The following is an 18,167-nucleotide window of genomic DNA, read 5'->3' on the forward strand; positions in this document are numbered from 1 at the left end:
GCAGCCCTCCAGCATCTCGTCAGAAAGACCCACAGAAAGAGCCGTCTCCGCTCTCATCCCCCAGTGGCATGTCCTCACCCCACGCGTTAGTTAGGCTCCTGCAGAGAGACCCAGCCAGCACCTAGCAGGAGGCACACAGAGGGATGCAGACGCATGGAGGGCGCTGCCTGGGGAAAGTGGCTCACGTGCTGCTGGAGGCCAGGACAGGCCGTCCTCAGGCTGAGACCCTGTGGTGCTGTTCGTGTGGCTCCGTCCAGGAATGGAGGCTGCAGACCTGGGCGGTGATGGGCACCTCTCTTGAGGCCACGGAAAGAGCTGCGGCGAGTCCTGGGGTCCTTGGGCCCAGCACCTGGCGTTCTGATGTCCAAGCCAAAGGGTGTCCCAGCTCTAGGGAGAGAGAGAAGGTGGGTCCCTCTCTGCCTTTTATTCTGTTCTTACCTCCCACCGTCGGATTGGGCCTGCCCACGTCCAGGGTGGGTCCCCCTTCTCAGTTCCCTGAGTACATGCTAATCTCTGGCCACACCTCAGACACACCTGCACACCTGGACAGCTTATCATTCTAATCAAATGCGAAGCCACCTGGGTTTTCCTCCTGCAGAAAAGGAATGGGCACAGTGTGTACCAGTCTTTGACGGTAATTAATGCTTCACTAGGTATCTGGGTCTTCATTCATCCTGTCAAGTTGACACCTAAAATTATCATAGTTTCACCCTTGTTAATGTGACACCATATATGTCTCCTTAAACCATGATTAATCTTAAAATAGAAGTCATAGAAAGGTTACTATCCCACCTCAGTTGAAGTCTCCTGCATACAACTTAAAGAACCCTGGTCCTTTACAAAAGAGGAGGAGAAGGCCTTGAGTGGTGTATTGCTCTCATGATATCTCAGACTCAACTGTCATGAAATGCAATGGAATGTTCCTGAACACTTCCATAAAATAAATAATCTTATTTTACATGATAAGTAAATAAAAAGTATGGAAGCAATTGTAATGTTTGTGTTATAAACATTACATGTGCACATCCACCAGGAATCGTCACAGCAACAACATATTTTTAAAATATTTTTTAGCCCATTTTACTTAAACATAATAGTGGGCTTATTTCTGACATATTTGTGAGTTCATGTGGCATCGTTGGCTCCATTTTAATTCCCCTGTTTGCCTCATTTCCTCTCCTTCTTGTCCCTTTCCTCTGCTCTGCTGACCTTCCATCATTCATTCATTCATTCTGATGAGTTAAACATGACAACAGAATGCACTTTAATTCTTTGAACACAAGTGGAGCCAACTTTTCCTTTCTTTGGTTGTACCAAGTGCGGAGTCACACCATTTGTGCAATTATACATCTACATCTAGCTAGGGTAATGATGTCCACTTCATTCCACCATCTTTCCTACCCGCATGCCCTGTCCTCTCCTCCTACTCCCCTCTGCCCAATTCAGAGTTCCTCCATTCTTCCCATTCTTCTCTCAATTATGGTTCAGCATCTGTATAAGGGAAAACATTTGGTCTTTGGGTTTCGAGGATTGACTTGTTTTGCTTAGCATCATCTCCAACTCCATCCATTTATCTACAGAGGCCATAATTTTATTCTTCTTTAAGGCTGAGTAATATTTCATTGTGTATCTATACAACCGTTTCTTTTTTCATTCATTTCTTGAAGGACACCCAGGTTGGTTCCATAGTTTAGCTATTGTGAATTGAGCTGCTATAAACATTGATGTGGCTGCATCACTGTAGTATGCTGATTTTAAGTTCCTTGGGTATAAACTGAGGAGAGGGATAGCTGGGTCAAATGGTGGTTCCATTCCAAACTTTCCAAGGAATCTCCATACTGCTTTCCAGAGTGTTTGCACCAACTTGTAGTCCCACCAGCAGTGTATAAGTGTGCTTTTTCCCCCACATCCTCACCAACACTTACGTTGTGTGTATTCTTGATAATTGGCATTCTAACTGGAGTATTTTAAACCTGTGCCTTGCAGTTCTATATTAAGTTGTGACGCACTGTGGTATATTCATCACAGCGTGAGCTGGTCAGCTTCATTGTGCAGTTCTTCCCCTTTCTCTTGGTCATTCCCCACTCTAACCCCTGTTTCTACTCTGTTGCTTTCCTTTCCCTTTTACTGAGATCCTCCTTTGTATTCCCTTTTTATCTCTAGCTTCCACACATGAGACAAAATAGTCAAACCTTGACTTTTCTGAGTCTGGATCATTCTGAAAAGGTTAAGAATGTAAGAATTAAGTTCTGTTTTCCTGGGACCTGAAACTCATGTAGAAGTTGAAAACAACTCCCGGAAATTCCCACTGATCATCTGGTTGCTCTACGAAAACAACCCCTCCCAGAAACCGTGCAATGATTGGCTATGCTGTATGTGAAGTCCCTGCCCTCTCCAAGGAAAGTATATAAGCTCTGCTTAAGCTGTTCCCCGGGCTCTCTCTCTCTGCTCTATTCAAGTGAGCTCTGAGCCCCAGCATGCTGGACCCCCAATAAACCCTTTGCTGTTGCATGAGACAGTCTCTTGGTGGTCTCTTCCTCCGACACTCGTCTGACCTTTACATCTGGATGTTCCACCGAGATCCGGCAGCGGTGGACGAAAGACCCCAACAGGCTCCTCTCGGGGTAAGTAAGGCGCCTCTTTCCGGTTTCAGGTTTCAGGTTAGGGCTTGGCAAAGTGGCTGTCGGTGAAGAGCGTGAGCTCTCTCCAACGGTGGTTGACAGACGTGTCACAGAGCCACAGGCCACATCCCTGGGAGACGCCCCAGAGGACTCGGGAAATCGAGGAACAATAATCTCCTCGACTCGGTGATATTTTGTTTCGGATTCAGTATTGCCAGCCCATCAGGTTTTGCCGGCTACTCAGTCCTGGTCTCAGTGTTGGGCGTCCATTGTCTGTCTTTATTGTCTTGTCTGTGTCGTGTGTCATTGCTTTCACTGTTTGTGTATCTTTCATTATGGGACAGAGCACTTCAACGCCTCTGTCCCTGACCCTTGATCACTGGACCGAAGTCCGCTTAAGGGCTCAGAATCTTTCTTTTTCAGTAAAATGCCGGACCTGGCAGACTCTCTGTGCCTCAGAATGGCCCACCTTTGGAGTCGGATGGCCCCCAGAAGGATCTTTCTACTTCCCACTAATTCGAAAAGTCAGAGATATTGTCTTTTGTCGCGACCCCTTGCCCGCAAGGAAGACGCAACTCGAGAATCTTCTTTCAACAGTTTTATTCAGGTCCCTGGATATTTCTTCTTCTTCCTCTCGGGTGCCCCTCCCAGCCTTAATAAAGCATCCCAAGCCCCAATGCAAAGCTGCCGCGTGGAACTTTCTCACAGGGTGGTGAAAAATCATGTGCCAACTTTCCCAGATAAGAAATTGTTTGTCACAGACCACAGCGGAGCCAGCGCCATCTTGTAATGGCGACCATAATCTGCAGAAACGGCAGAAGCGGCTCACCACAGTTCCCCCTTTTCTGTTTTATTAAAACAATACAGGCGAGAGTAGAGGTCCTATCCCACTGTGCAGAAGTGGCTGCATAGTATGGCTCAGTCCCAAGGAGGGCCCTTCCCCAGATCTGAGGCCATATCAGCCGACGCCTTTTTTCGTGGGGCGGGGCGTGGACGCGTCGAACCCGCATGCAATAGGACATGCTCTCCTTGAGGTCCACATCAAGGATCACTCAAGTGCAGTGCCTTGCCTCGCATCCTGTATCGTGACGATGGTGGACGAAGGGGGGTAGCTGAGGCTGAACTGCGACTGTTTATAATGACAAACAAGTTGACAGCACCCTGAAAGAAAGGCACGAACTTCAAGGCGATAGAAAAGTACTAGTGTGGAAACCCATCTGCGTGCAATGGCAGTAAGACCGGCAGAGTGCAAGGGCTTTCCAACACTAAGAGAATAACAAGGAAAGTCATGTCGATCCCAGTGCAATGTTATAATAACTTGGGGTGTAACGACCATGACAAAGGTTTACTGCTTAAGATGCGCAAGCCAGACTTGAGGCGAGTTGCCATTTTCTAAAGCTGCAAGAGCTTGTATGATCATAGCCTTTTCTTGTGCATGGCGAGTTTTAAGGCGACAGAGAAGCCACAAACAAAGTACAACACCGAAGCAACACATTGCACCAAAAATGCCTACTCCCACCCACTCTTTGAAGAAGGAAAAAGCAGAAGATATCCAATCGGTGAATTGACCCAAAGTCACGGGATCGACACGGGTACTGTTCAAGACAGCTATCTGGGTTAGTTGAGACTGGATCATGTTTTCTGCTTCCATGGACCAGGTTCCGGATGGATACTCCCCGATGATGTGGGAGGCATTTCTGGAATCATAAAATCTGACAGAGGTTATACATAAATGTGCACGTTGATCAACACAACCCAAATGTACTAGGTCAGACAATTCCTCAACTTGAGCTTGAAGCAGATCTATCCTTTGATTAGCAGCCAGAATCCCAGATAAAATGTGTTGATTAATTCTACTTTGAGATTCAAGTATGGTGGATGTTTGTTGAATAACCTGATTAATAGTGGCAGCAGTTTGTACCTGGCTGGCCATGGCTACTCCAGCTATAACTGCTGCAGCAGCAGATACCGCCACAGCTGTCACTATGGCTGCCGTAATTTCAAAATCTCTACGGGCTCTAATCAGTTCAACAATAGGAAATGACTCTGGATCTGCAGTAACCGGGATCGGGACAAAAGTTGGAATTTTCATAACCATTGCCGTAGTCCAGGAGCCATTCCAACACTCAGACAAATAACAGGTAATATTAGAACAATTAAGCATCCCCTGTAATGTAACATTAGCCAAAAGAAACAGGAACGGAGATTGGAGATGGACTGCTGCGGAGGGTAATGTAGCATTAGATAATTGTGAATTATTTGCAGAAATTTTAAGCCTCCTACCTCGCTCCGAGTCTTGGGTACTTCCAGAAACATTAAACAGCCAACTTTGGACTCCTAATATTTCCCTGGGGAAACACAAGCGCGGACTAGACTAGCCCAATCTGAGGGAGTCATGCAAAATCTAGTAAGTCCCTCCACCTGAGTGAGAGTGAAAGCGGCATCTATGCCATAAGTGCGGACAGATTCTGCCAAGGTTTTAATTATCTTAAAGTCTAAAGGCTCATGATATCTTCCCCTGTTATTGTCCTGAAATACAGGGTATGCAAGTCCCATATCTGTCTTAACTGTCCTCCAAACTTGTGCATGAAAAGATCTCCCGGAACCTTGGCTCCCCCCCACATACGGAGGTGGGGCAATCGGCACCATATCTTCTTCTAGATATTCTACCTCCTCCTCCTCAGAGTTTTGTTGACCGATGTTAACTCCCTTCCCCTTCTTACAGTAGGCCTGCGTGCCCTGTGTCTCCTTTTTCTTCTTTTTCATTTTTATCTTATGTAGTTGTTGTAACAATATATCAAGGTCCTCAGAACTCTCTGAGTCGCTTGTGTTCTCAGGCGTTTTTAATTCGGTCAAGTCTGGGTAGAGCCTTCTCCTATTTTTATCTTCAGGCTCTTTTGCCTTCTCACTACTGTTACTTTTAATACTCTCTGCCACTTCACTACATGATCCTTCAGATTTTTCCTCATGCAGTTGCTCAAGAATAGCTTGACCCTCACTCACAGCTTCCTGGCATTTACCATCTGTAAGGCAACCACGGACCATTTTCCAAAGGGGTATCACCCCACCCTCTAATATGCCCTGCTCAGAAGCAAAGTCAAGATCTTTGCCTAATTTATCCCAACTAGGCACAGTAAGGCTGCCCGAAAATGCAAACCACGGTGCAGCGATATCTATCTTCTGTAAAAATCTCTGTAAAGTACTATGTTTCACTTCCAGTCCCTTGGAACGTAACAGGCCATCTAGGGCCAGGAGAAGCGGACTTGAAGATGCGGCACCCATGACACAACAACAAAGAAAGCACAAAAAAAAGAAAGCGAAAGTAGGAGCGAAAGTACACAGTGCAGCTGCAATAAAATGTAATGCTCTCTCTTTCATTACAGAGGAGCTGTCCCGCTTTGGTCGCGGATCCCACTTACTAGGGACTAACCCCGCTTTGATCGCGGATCCCACTTACCTGGGACTAACCCCGCTTTGATCGCGGATCCCACTTACCTGGGACTAACCGGTGCACCACCCCTGACTGTTGAAAGTTCTGGTTCCCGGGTCTCGGCACCACTTGTCGCGACCCCTTGCCCGCAAGGAAGACGCAACTCGAGAATCTTCTTTCAACAGTTTTATTCAGGTCCCTGGATATTTCTTCTTCTTCCTCTCGGGTGCCCCTCCCAGCCTTAATAAAGCATCCCAAGCCCCAATGCAAAGCTGCCGCGTGGAACTTTCTCACAGGGTGGTGAAAAATCATGTGCCAACTTTCCCAGATAAGAAATTGTTTGTCACAGACCACAGCGGAGCCAGCGCCATCTTGTAATGGCGACCATAATCTGCAGAAACGGCAGAAGCGGCTCACCACAATTTATCCTCTCAACCTTCTTGCTTTCTCTCACACATGAGCCTTTGTAGGACACCTCACATCCAAACCATAACAACAACCGTTCCAGAAAGCAGTGTAGAGATTCCTCAAAACACTGGGAATGGAGCCACCATATGACCCACCTATATCAATCCTTGGTTTTTATCTGAAAGAGCTAAAACTAGCATACTATATAGCCTCATCAATGTTTATAGCAGCACAATTCACAGTAGAGAGATCACAGCCCAGATGCCCTCAATAGATGAGTGGATACAAAAACAAACATGCACACACACACACACACACACACACACCATGGAGTTTTACTCAGCCATAAAAAAGGAATAAAATTATGGCATTTGCCAGTAAAACGATAGAAATGGAGAACATCATGCTGAGTGAAATAAGCCAGATTCAGAAAACCAAGGGTCAAATGTTTTCTCTCATATATGAAAGTTAGAGCAAAATAAGGATGAAAAATAGGAGGGGGATTGGATATCATGAAGATACAGAAATCAGTGGAGTGGAAGAAGGAGGGAAGAGAAATGGGGAAGGGAGGAAATGCAGGATGAGTGTATCGAAATCATGCTATGTATGTAATATGTCCCAGGGGTTCCACCTTTCTGCATATGTAGAAAGCACCAATCCAAATAAATGAGCAAAGGGAGATCAGTAGAGGAGAGAAAGGAGAATAGGGGAAGGAAGAGGAGAGTAAAACAAGGTGGAACTGAAATGGAGGAAGTCAAATCCCATGCATGCATGAGTTCATCCAAATGAACCCACTGCTGTGTATAATGCTCTAAATAAAAATATCTTCAGTGAACCAGATGATCTCAGCATCATCTCCAGGCATCTCTTGGATTTGAAGATCCGGGTAAAATAAGTGAGGCTCAGAGCAGCCCAGGGGCATGACTGTCCCAGTATATTGGTGGTTGTCCTAAGAAAAAGCAGAGATGTTGGTTGGAAGTGTGCTGCACAGATGGAGCACATGAGTGCCTTGCTGTCTGCTGGGGTCCCAGCCAGGAGTCTGGACATGGGCACCACTGGGTGCTGAGGGTAGGGGGCATAGTTAACTGTTAAGTCTTGATCAGAATGCATTCTCTGATGGAAGATGTTTTAACATGAAGAGTTGGGATCTCTAGGGACTGGTGCATGGAATTATCAACCTTTATATGCCTTTTTAGTGGGTCTTATTCCAGAAATAGCCCCTGCTTACAGGAACATTGTCTGATGTTGGGGAGGCGTTGAGCTGGATTTTCTCCCCTCCTAATCTGGGTGGTTGAGTGAACTCTCTCAATGTCTGTGAGGACCAGGAACAAAAATGACCTTAGTAGGCCTGGAAAACACCATCTTCCAATGACTTTGATGTTGAATATTGGGTAATAGAGTCGTTGAGAAGTGGATCTATCCAGAGGATCCAGAGGCTTACCTGTGGCTTTACTTGTTCTAATCAATTGCTCAGCTTTTGCTCTGTTTGCCATCCTGGTGGGTCAAGAGTTGGAAACACTTCCCCTTCCAACAGCCTCTGAAGCATCTCTTCCATGGACGCGAGTCAGTGTGGGGGAACGAGCAGAAAGGGGACAGCCAGGAAGGGGCCCTGCTCCATGTGTTGCAGGTGAGACTTTTGAACTGTCCAGGCAGTGAGAGGCTGCCACCACCAACCCAGCCTTAATGCTCCCAGGGCGGGACTCCAGGAGGTGGCCTGAGAACAGGCAGAGTGACTGCAGGCACTCCTGGAGCCTGCTTTGTCCTCCATCCAGGTGCTCTGATTTCCCCTTGGACTCCAGAGCCACCAGGGGAGATGAGAGCCCTTGGGGGCTGAAGAGGGCTCCTGTGTTGCTCTAGCTGCAGTGAGCTCACAGCAGCCCTTCCTGAAGTGGCTGAGTGCTTTGATCAAAGAAGCACCCCTTTGACTTTGTGAGGTCGCTGCGCATCCCTTGGAGAGGATGGCAGTTGTCACCTGATGAATAGTTTGCTGGAGTGGTGAATCAAAGTCAGAGTGGTGTTTCTTCTTTGCCGACTTCTGAAGGGCTGTTGAGTTGGTGTGCCAGGTCAGAAAGGTCAGGGGATTATAGAGTGGCTCATTTGGGCCCGTCTTGTTTTGGTAGCTGGTTCACCTAACCAGTTCAAGGTGACATTAAAGAGAGAGACCTTGTGGGTGTCTTGGAAGTGTATGATTTCCATGCCTGAAAGCATTTGCAAACCTTTCAGAATAGTCAAGCATGGAGACTTCAGGATTTGAGCACCATTGGATTTTACTCCAATCAGCTACCTTAGGAAAAAATTGAGGCATTATCTGGAAAGGGGTCTGGGCTGGTTTCTGGGCCTGATTTAAATCCCCAAGTGTATGTTTATGAAAATGTCCCATAGGATTCCTCCATTTGACTTCAGAAATCCATTCATTTGCTCTGCTTTTGGTCACTAACATTTGAAAACATGAAGAAAATGAGAAAAACTTGGTTTGTAGGTATGTGTTACCATGGGACACCCTTTAGCATGACCTAGGGGTCTGTAACCACATCAGGAGATTTTTGGGGAAGGCCTTGGCACAGCCTTAGTCCAAGGAGTGAGCATGGTGGGAGGTTCTCCTGTGCTGTTAGCTGCCCAGCTTTGAAAGGTCCAGCAAGGATGGGGATGGGGTCAGGGATGTCTCTAGGTTGTCCTTAGTAATAATATTGGTTGGATTATGTTGAGAGCCACAGCTGAGTCGGAATGGCCCCTGGCATTTTTGCCAGAAGTAATGGTTGAGAGGCGAGCCATTAAGATGATGCTGGATTGATTCAATTGTATATAGACCCCTGCTGGCCTCCTCGGGCGCCCGCTTCTTTGGAGTTCTTGCAGGGATTTCCTGGGGAGTTTGCATTGGTTGGGGAAGTTCTGGTGGAGGGAGTTCTGGTTGGTGTGGTGTGCCAGAGAGGAGCCACATGGGTGGCGTTCGGGAGAGTTCCCGGGGCGTGTGCATGGAGTGCTGTTGGAGCTCAGACAATAAAGTTTCCTGTTTGAACATACAAGTGCTTTGTGGCGGCTTGGTGATTTGTGCCCAGCCAGACTGCGGCATTTGGTGGCCCAGACGGGGAACACCTGAAGCTTGGGGGTAAGTGAAATTGCTCGCCCCTGAGGGAAGGTGAGAGAATGGGTGACCATTTAAAAAAAATGTGTCCTTGTTTTGATTTGTTTTGTTTTTGTTTCACGCTGCCTGTCCATAGAACTTTCTAAGGCAAACTGGGAAAAATGGTTGGCTCAAGGTTTGAAGTTGTTTGGCCCTGAGGAAGAGATAGAGATAGACCATTTCAAGAAAATAGGAAAATTGATACAACGATTTTTTGTTCCGCTTTGCTTCAGTTTTGTTTTGAGTTATCTTGTTGAGTTGTGTTATCCTTGTAGCAGAAATATGGGTCAGAAATTAGCAAAAAACAAACTGAAAGAATGTTAAGTAATTTGTTAGAGGAAGGAGGCACCCCAGTAAAACCAAGAAGAGTCAGGACATACGTTGACCTTAGCATCATCTCTCGTCAAGAATGGCCAAAACATTGGCCATTACAACAAGCCACTCAAATGCTTCGAGGCCTAGGAGTGGCAACTAATCCCCATAGAAGTGCAATGGTATTAGATTGGAAGGATCTTGAAGGATGTGAAGGAACTATACAGCCATATGTATTGGATCATCTTCCTATAAATTTATGGGGACAAGATGTCCTAGATCAATTAGTTTGACATTAACAAATAACATCAATCCAAATGCACCCACTATTAGGGCTAGACAAGGTTTTAGGAAAGGAAAAAGATTAGGAGAAAAAGGACAAAGTATAGTGGCACCAATACAAATAGATCAAGGAACAGACAGACATGGATTGGGTTTTCAGGAGGGGTCACTGAGACAATAAAAATTACCTGGAAATCAGAAAGACCAGTATGGGTTCCTCAGTGGCCCCTGACTAAAGAAAAGATACAAGCAGCCCATGACCTGGTCAAACAATAATTAGCGGAAGGACATATACAACCTTCCGTATCTCCCCATGATACTCCCAATTTTGTCATTAAAAAGAAATCTGGTAAATGAAGATTATTGCAAGATTTAAGAGCCATTAATAATGAGATGGTTATTATGGGACCTGCTCAATCTGGGATTCCCCAATTGTCTGCTTTGCCAAAAACCTGGTATGTTTTAGCTATAGATATTAAAGATTGTTTTTTTTTTTCAATTCCAATTCATCCTGAGGATAGTCCACGTTTTGCATTTACTATCCCTGCACTGAATTATGAAGGTCCTGATCAAAGATATGAATGGAAAGTACTCCCTCAAGGGATGGCTAACATCCCAACTATGTGTCAAATTTATGTTATCAAAGCAATCCAGCTACTTAGAAATCAAAATCCTGAACTACAAATATTTCACTATATGGATGATGTATTATTAGCACACAAAGATAAAAACACATTGCTAGAATGTTATGCCACACTTACAAACTTATTAAAAAATTATAATCTAGAGATAGCAATAGATAAAGTACAATTAAATTTTCCAATTAATTATTTAGGAGTTCTATTATCCTCAACCATGGTCCGTCCACCAAAAATCAAAATACGAGTAGATCAACTCAAATCACTTAATGACTTTCAAAAGTTGTTAGGAGACATAAATTGGATAAGGCCTTATCTAGGCATACCAACCAGAGAGTTAGGACCTTTATTTGATATCCTAAAAGGTCCATCAGATCCAAGTTCACCCCGCATGTTAACGCCTGAAGCAAGAAAGGCATTAAAAATCATTGAAACATATATGGAAAATATGCATTTGGATAGAATTGATATAAGTTTGCCTTTATTATTTATTGTACTACCAACAAAAAAAATATTCCTACTGGAGTATTTTGGCAAGAAGTTCCATTATTGTGGATACATTTATCTTATTCTCCTAACACTATTCTTACTAGGTATCCTGAGGCTGTAGGACAATTAATACTCAAAGGAATAAAAGCAGCAAAGGGAGTGTTTGGAATTTCTCCCAATAAAATTATTACTCCATATACTATGGATCAAATTGATGAGTTAACTACTGAGTTAAATACTTGGGCAATAATCATGTGCAAATCTAATGTTTCATTTGATAATCACTTACCTCTAACCCTTTGTTGTCTTTTTGGTCTTCTCATCCTGTTGTTTTTCCGAAAATGACAAGAAAAACACCTATCATGAATGCTCCAAATATATTCACTGATGGGTCAAATAATGGTACAGCAGCAGTAGTTACCCCTGATCAAAATTTTACATTTTTAGTACCCAAACAATCAACTCAAAAGGTAGAGCTTAATGCAGTATTGCAAGCTTTTGTGATGTTTAAAGATTTTGTATTTAATTTATTTTCTGATAGTCAGTATATAGTTAATGCTATAGTATCCCTTGAAGATGCTGGTAGGATTTCCCCTTCCTCTACTGTTTTCTCTTTGTTTTCCACTATTCACATTCTAATCTGGGACAGAAAAGATTCATTCTTTATAGGACATATCAGGGCACATACAAGATTGCCTGGAGCCCTTAGTTTGGGCAATGATTTAGCAGATAAAACTACACATGACATACATATTTTTTCTACACTAGAAGAAGCTACAAATTTTCATAAAAGGTTCCATGTCAATGCCAATACTTTATAAAAGCATTTTAAAATAACTAAGGAACAAGCTAGACAAATAATAAAACAATGTCAAAAAGCGTTTTAAAATAACTAAGCAACAAGCTAGACAAATAATAAAACAATGTCAAAATTGTGTGACCTTTTTACCACAAGTTAATCTTGGAGTCAATCCTAGAGGACTGATACCTAACTATATTTGGCAGATGGACGTCATACACTTGCCAGAATTTGGAAAATTAAAATATTTGCATGTTACAGTTGATACTTCTTCTGGATTTTTGATGGGCTCCATTCATGTAAAGATATTATAGCTCATTGCTTACAAAATTTTGCTACTGTGGGCATTCCAAAACAGTTAAAAACAGATAATGGTCTTGGCTATACTTCTACCTCTTTTAAACAATTTTGCTCATCATTTGGCATTACTCATATAACAGGAATCCCATACAATCCACAGGGACAAGGCATAGTTGAAAGAGCTCATCAAACTATTAAAATGTAGTTATTAAAGCAAAAAGAGGGAATTGGGAAGGGGTATATATCCCCCAAGGATAAACTTAAAATAACCCTTTTTACTCTAAACTTTTTAAATTTGGATTCATCAGGGCTTAGTGCTGTGGAAAGGCATATATGTCCAAAAAATGTACATAAGCCCAAGGTACTTTGGAAGGATATTCTAACAGGACAATGGAAAGGTCCTGACCCAGTGATTGTCTGGAGTCGGGGGTCTGTTTATGTGTTTCCACAGGGATAACAGCAGCCGATTTGGATTCCAGAGAGACTAACTAAAGCGATTTCTACAGACCAAAAAGAAGATGACTTGGCTCAAATCCTTAACAGCTGATATCCTTACATATGCAACAGTGGTTCTCCCACACCTGGAGGCTAATGAATAATGAACACCATTAAAGCCTATTTCAAATGTAAAAAACCTTGGGGCTTGCTTGTGGGAATACCTTCAGACCCATTATGCAAGTTACAGGAAAAAGGATGGGATATCCAAAGAAGAGTCAAACCCAGGTGGTAACCAGGATGCTTTTTTCAATATCTATTTTATTATTGCCTTTTCCCACATGAAGTTCTATTTAATTTTTTGAGCTCATACAGACCTAGGTTAATGTTTTTCTGATCAGTTTTATTTTTTGACTGTGGAGTTTTAAACATTGCAATGGAAATTTCACCTGTGGAAAGCTACAAGGCCTTTACTATTATGTTATGTGTTGTATGTATTGTGTTATGTGTGCACACTTCTGTTTTGTGTTGTATGTCTGTATGTGCGTATGTCATATATCATATATGAGGAGCACTCATGAAAAAAATGGATCCAAATACTTTTTTTATTCACGTGATTTAAATGGTTTAATTTAAATTGGGTAAACAGCTGTTGAGGATTGTTTTAATATGTAAAAATATGTGAACAAAAAAGGAGGTTAACAGATTTGTTTGTTTACTTTCAACTTTCCTTTTCATTATATTTAATAATTCTGTTCAGGATAATGTAAATTGTTTAGAAAATTGCTTTCTTTTAGTGTCTGCTGGAATGTTACGTAAGTTTTTTTTTAGCCATCATTGCCAGAATTCCTATCTTCATCCCAGTGCCAGTGAAGACAAAGAGAAAACCAAACTACAGCTTCTACGATAGCTATTACAACAAACTGTATAAACTGATGCATCAATGAATAATAACTCAACAAGTAATGCTCAATCAAGGAGTCGATTTACTTTGGGAGGAAATGGACATATTAATGGATTCCTCTGCTTTGAACTGCTTGCAGAACTTGCCTGGACTATGTATCACTTGTATGCATTGTGAACTATCTGTTGGTGCAGCGAATTGTGGTAGTGCTGGGGTATCTTTGCTGATGGTGTCATAGGTGGTACAATTTTTCCAAAAGGAACCGTCATTTGGCTTGGTGTTGTGGCATTTTGCAGCCTCCTCCCTTCTGCTTGTGATGGTCTAAAATTTGGGGGCCAACAGAGGTGAGGCAAAGAACCTCACCCCCCCACTGATGCAAAGGCCAAATTTGGGGGCCAACAGAGGTGAGGCAAAGAACCTCACCCACCACTGGTGCAAAGGCCTATCCACAAGTATGGCTGTATGCTGGACCAGTAGTCAATGACGGGTGAGATCCAATTGCAATGGTACCAACCTAAGACAGGAGGCTGACACCTTGAGGTCAACTCATCTGATGATGGGTAAGGACCATATGTAGTATTGGACATCTTAAGACGGGCGCGGTCCCTAAGCCACATGCTTGTTGTTTAATTAAACAGAAGGGGGGAGATGTTGAGAGCCACAGCCAAGTCGGAATGGCCCCTGGCATTTTGCTAGAAGTAGTGGTTGAGAGGGGAGCCATTAAGATGATGCTGGATTGATTCAATTGTATATAGACCCCTGCTGTCTGCCTCAGGCGCCCGCTACTTTGGAGTTCTTGCAGGGATTTCCTGGGGAGTTCGCGTTGGGGAAGTTCTGGTGGAGGGAATTCTGGTTGGTGTGGTGTGCCGGAGAGGAGCCACATGGGTGGCGTTCGGGAGAGTTCCCAGGGAGTGTGCGTGGAGTGCTGTTGGAGCTCAGGCAATAAAGTTTCCTGTTTGAACATACAAGTGCTTTGTGGCGGCTCGGTGATTTGTGCCCAGCCAGACTGCGGCAGGATTAGGCTGTTGGGGTGGTTTGGTAGTGGAGTGGGAGATGGAGAGATGGTGGCCTCAGCGGGGCTTTGGGGGAAGGTGACATAGCTCTGACAGAGAGGGACACAGCATCAGTAGGCAGAGTAGGAGCCGGGCCAGGGGAGGGAGGGAAGGGACAGGGGCAGGCTTGGAGGCTCCAGGAGGGGCTGCTTCAGCCCAGCTTTTGACTGTCTTATAAACTGTGATGTCCCCCTAAGGTTGCTCACTTACATTGGGGCATATTTCACAGTTTGCCTTCGGAGGCTCAGCGGGAAGTTCAGAGAGGAATGCTCTTTAGAAACTTTGATGAGATAATTATTTTTCCGATTAAAATTCTTTTGGTCACACTAAATAGGGGCTTTGATCAGCCATTCACAGTGTAGAACAGATTCAAAATCATGTTTCAAAAATCCTTGGCCCCCAGAGTGGTTCCCCTTGGGTAAGGATCTCAGGCAATCAAAGTGGCTACCTACAAAGTATCTCTTCTCCAGACACTTTCTGAAAGTAAACTCTCAATATTCATCGTGATTTCTGTTGATGGAAATAATAATTAGCAGAGTCTCCGAGAAATAGTAGGCCAACTATTCGAAAACATATCACGGCAAAAATGCTTAGTTTATGATGGGGATGCTCCTGAACAATTCAGAGTCTGCACATACAGAGTACAGATGTCACAGATGATATTTCTATCACCAAGCAACGCCATGGCTTTTAAGAAGTCCATGGTGAAATCCCTCCTCCACTTAAATCCCTAACAGTGTTATGATGTGATCTTATCTAATTAGCTCGTTATTTGCTTTTCCACAGTTCCCTTTTTTGATTGGTTAATAAAAGGTTGAACTCAAATGTGTGGGCTATTGATGGCACATACATAAGTGATTTTAGACAATGAGTGTTTCTCTAAGGTTTTATGTTGAAGTTCCCAAATGTAAAGTGACACAGACAAGATTTGAAGAAGGAGTATGATGAGCACCTGAATCCCTTTTTCCTAGAAGACCCTGCTGTGGATATTTGATCCTTTTCACGCAACCCCTCTTTGTCACACTCACAGGCACACAGTTATTCTCGTGTCTTTTGCACATAAATTGTGGATATCATGGTACTTTATTCCTGCTTTTGTATGTACCTTCTGAAACTGAGCATGTCTTATTTCACAACCATAACACATTATGCCGCCAGCCAGCGGTGTCGTGACCATCTCCTGTGCAGTGCAGGCTGAGTTCCCTCTGCACTAAACCAGCAGTCAGTGCAGAGAGGGTCTTGTCATTCTGCCCCTCGAGTCTCCATTAACACAGTCGATTCTGCTTGTTGTTCTTTAAGTGTAGGTGGATGTAACATTGCAGTTATTAGACTGCAAGGAAAATATCTTGAGAACATTCTCTTTCTTCATTTCCGTTATTCCTCAATTGCACCTCAGTGGAAGAACGTTGGCCTCTGGACCAGAAGGTGGGCTGTCTCCTCGTTGTGGCAGGGTGGAACTGTGCAGTTCCGGGGAGCCTATCGACTCTTCTGTAACAGGGCTGCTGGGTCAGTTGGTGAAGGTGGAGACTGTCGGGTTTTTCTGTTGGCCAGAAGGTTTCCATGTGCAGCAGGAAGGGGGTTGGGGGAAGTTGGAGGCCGCAGGATGCACGTTTGGGGTTTCCTGCTGGCTTTGCTTTGTCTCTCCCCTTGGTTTCCAATGGAGCCCCACTTGTCATTTCGTTGTCCTCTGTTGGTAAACCTGTCAAACCTTCAAATTCCTACTGAAATGAAGGGGAGCAAAGCTGTGCATTTCACACCTCCCTTCATTTAGTGCACGTGGAAAACCATCATTGGGGCAATTTTGTTTCCTTTGAAATATCTGTGTGTGAGCTGGTCTGTCCAAGGATGTCTTTCCCCAGACCATTGACTGCTTCCCTTTGCTAGATTCAAATCTGAGTGACTTTGTTCTTCTCTGGTTCCAGGCCCATCTGTGTCCACGTGAGCTTAATGACCAATCTGCAAGATGATGACCATGGAAGCAGAGAGAAAGATGACAGCACAGACACTTCGGACCCAAAGCCACCCAGAGGAACGGGAGCCAGAGTGCTGGAGCACACGTGTTCTCAGGGGCTTGAGGATCCGGGCTCTCTGGGTGAGGATGGCTGCCCGGGCTCCGGTCCACTTGCCGGGCCCCTGTAGGCGGTACTGGTATGGGGTGCAGGGCCCATAGAAAACCTCCCTGGCTAGCTTGGCATCCCAGAGGAAGAGGGAGAGCAGGTTGGGTTTGACGCCTAGCTCAGAAGCAATCTCATCCATGTAGTCGATGTAGTACACTCGAGATGCATCTCTGGGGCTGTCCACAAACCTGGAATAGGAAGGACAATGTTGGAAGCGCTATGTCACATTTCCGTCAGCATCATCCCGAGTTTCCAAGGGACTTTATTTCTGCTTTTTTCTTGACTCCATTGTCTTCTGCTTATCAAACCATCTTGATGTCCTGCACATGACTTGGCCTACTTAGGATACTATGGTCTTAGCCCCATATGTAAATGCCTGAGGTGTGTAAACTTCCCCGAGTGCCCAGCGGAGGGGCATGCATGTAGGAAGGCTGAGGGAAGGGCGGGTGAAGCTGAGATGTCCATTTCCCTGGCAGACACAGCTCTACCCCAGAGCCCCCAGTCCCACCACACAGCTCTGACGAGCAAGGAGTGAGTGAGGGAAGAGTCACCTGCCCTGCTCACAGCACTCTTCCAGGCCATGTGAGCTGTCTCTGCATGTGTTCATTCTAGACATCAGTTCCTGGGACGTCTCAGACAATCATGATGCACTTTTTGCTTCCTACATAGGACTTCTTCTACCTACTTAGAAATTAAAATCACTCCAGGGCTGGGGTTGTGGCTCATTCGTAGAGAACTTGCCTAGTACGTGTGAGGCACTAAGTTTGATCTTCAGCACCACATAAAAATAAAATAAAGGTACAGTGTCCATCTACAACTAAAAAACCCCCAAAACCAAAATACAAAACAAAACAAACAAAAGCCACTCCAGTAAATCACTCTTGGGTCAAAGAGTAACAAGACTAGAATTTCTGACAATCTAAAAAAATATCTAAATTTTTCAGAATGTTGGGAAGAAATGTTAGAAGATTCTTAAGATTTGCAAAATTAAATGACAATGATAATTTCCTAAAAAAATTCATGGTTACATTTCACATGAAAACAGAGGAATAAACTTAGACCAATAATGCTGGAAACAATGGAAAAATGTAGCCCAAGAATGTTTTCTTAAGTAAGTGTTTAATGGAAACATTTACATTGATGATAAACATGTTATTCAATGATATGTACATATCATAGTATATGTGATATTTTCAAGTAGCATGAAGTCCTTATCCGATTGAAGTCTTAATCATTAGCTATGATTTAGCATATAAAAG

At 44.0% G+C, this 18,167-nt stretch overlaps 1 long non-coding RNA gene across 1 annotated transcript; it reads left to right on the top strand.

The window, feature by feature from the left end:
• The first annotated feature begins 2,346 nt into the window (after positions 1 to 2,346).
• LOC131423643 (uncharacterized) lies at positions 2,347 to 16,884 on the top strand. The gene is made up of 2 exons (XR_009225472.1): positions 2,347 to 2,624; positions 16,714 to 16,884. It is a non-coding gene; the product is annotated as an uncharacterized LOC131423643 (long non-coding RNA).
• Positions 16,885 to 18,167: the final 1,283 nt, after the last annotated feature.

Source organism: Marmota monax, unplaced genomic scaffold (assembly GCF_021218885.2).
Source record: "Marmota monax isolate L192 unplaced genomic scaffold, Marmota_monax_Labrador192_F-V1.1 WCK01_AAM20220418_F8-fsc00055, whole genome shotgun sequence".
Taxonomy (NCBI): Eukaryota; Metazoa; Chordata; class Mammalia; order Rodentia; family Sciuridae; genus Marmota; species Marmota monax.